The following is a 1,321-nucleotide window of genomic DNA, read 5'->3' on the forward strand; positions in this document are numbered from 1 at the left end:
GTATGGTGGAGGTAGAGGAAATACTGCAGAACAATATGGAACAAATTATATTATTATATTGTGAGTGTGTACAAATATATAATGAACTCTACTATTATGTATAAACGCCATGCATCAATTTTAAAAATGGTAGTTCCCAAGGACAAATTGTGGATTTTATGTTAGTAAGTCCAGTTATGTTTACACGTCTTGGGTAGTAATTGATGCTCAATTCTACTCCACTCTACCAGGAGTCATGTCATGGGCAATATTTTCTGCCTCACAAGAATATGGGGAAAGGGGTGCATTCATACATGGCTGGTGGGACTGCAAATTGGTACAACTACTATAGAAAGAGTATGGAGATTCCTCAGAAAACTTGACATGAAACCACCATTTGACCCAGTTTTCCCATTCCTCAGTATATATCGTAAGTACTTAAAATCAGCATACTACCGAGTCACAGCTACATCAATGTTTATAGCGGCACAATTCACAATAGCCAAGCTATAGAACCAATCCAGGTGCCCTTCAACAGATGAATGGATAAAGAAAATGTAGTATATATACACAATAGAATATTACTCAGCCATAAAGAAGAATAAAAATATGATATTTGCTGGTAAATGGATGAAACTGGAGCCTACCATGCTAAGTGAAATAAACCAGTCCCATAAAACCAAAGGCCTAATGTTCTCTCTTATATGTGGATGCTAACACACAACAAGGGAGGGTGAAGAGGGGAAAAATAGAAGTCCATTTGATTAGACAAAGGGGAATGAAGGGAAGGGAGTGGTGAGGGGAACAGGAAGGATAGTAGAATTATTCAGACATAACTTTCCTAGCCTTGTATTTGAATAGATGACCTGGGTAACTCCACATCATATACAACCACAAGAATAGGATCCTAATTAGAATAAGTTATACTCCATGTATATATAATATGCCAAAATACATTCTATTGTCATGTGTATCAAAAAGAACAAATAAAAAAAGAAATTCAGTGCTCGCTTCGGCAGCACATATACTAAAATTGGAACGATACAGAGAAGATTAGCATGGCCCCTGCGCAAGGATGACACGCAAATTCGTGAAGCGTTCCATATTTTAAAATAAAAGACCCAGAATAGCAAAAGCAATTCTAAGCAGGAAGTGCAAATCAGGCGGTATAGCGATACCAGACTTAAAACTATATTACAGAGCAATAGTAACAAAAACAGCATGGTACTGGTACCAAAACAGGAGGGTGGACCAATGGTACAGAATAGAGGACACAGNAATTGGAAAGCATAGAACCACACAAAGGAAAATATTTAAAACCAGCAATAAAATTATACCAGAT

At 37.0% G+C, this 1,321-nt stretch overlaps 1 non-coding gene across 1 annotated transcript; it reads left to right on the forward strand.

Moving 5' to 3' along the window:
• The first annotated feature begins 982 nt into the window (after positions 1 to 982).
• LOC125616356 lies at positions 983 to 1,089 on the forward strand. The gene has a single exon (XR_007346976.1). It is a non-coding gene; the product is annotated as a U6 spliceosomal RNA (small nuclear RNA).
• The last annotated feature ends 232 nt before the right edge of the window (positions 1,090 to 1,321 follow it).

Source organism: Marmota marmota, unplaced genomic scaffold, assembly GCF_001458135.2.
Source record: "Marmota marmota marmota unplaced genomic scaffold, marMar, whole genome shotgun sequence".
NCBI lineage: Eukaryota > Metazoa > Chordata > Mammalia > Rodentia > Sciuridae > Marmota > Marmota marmota.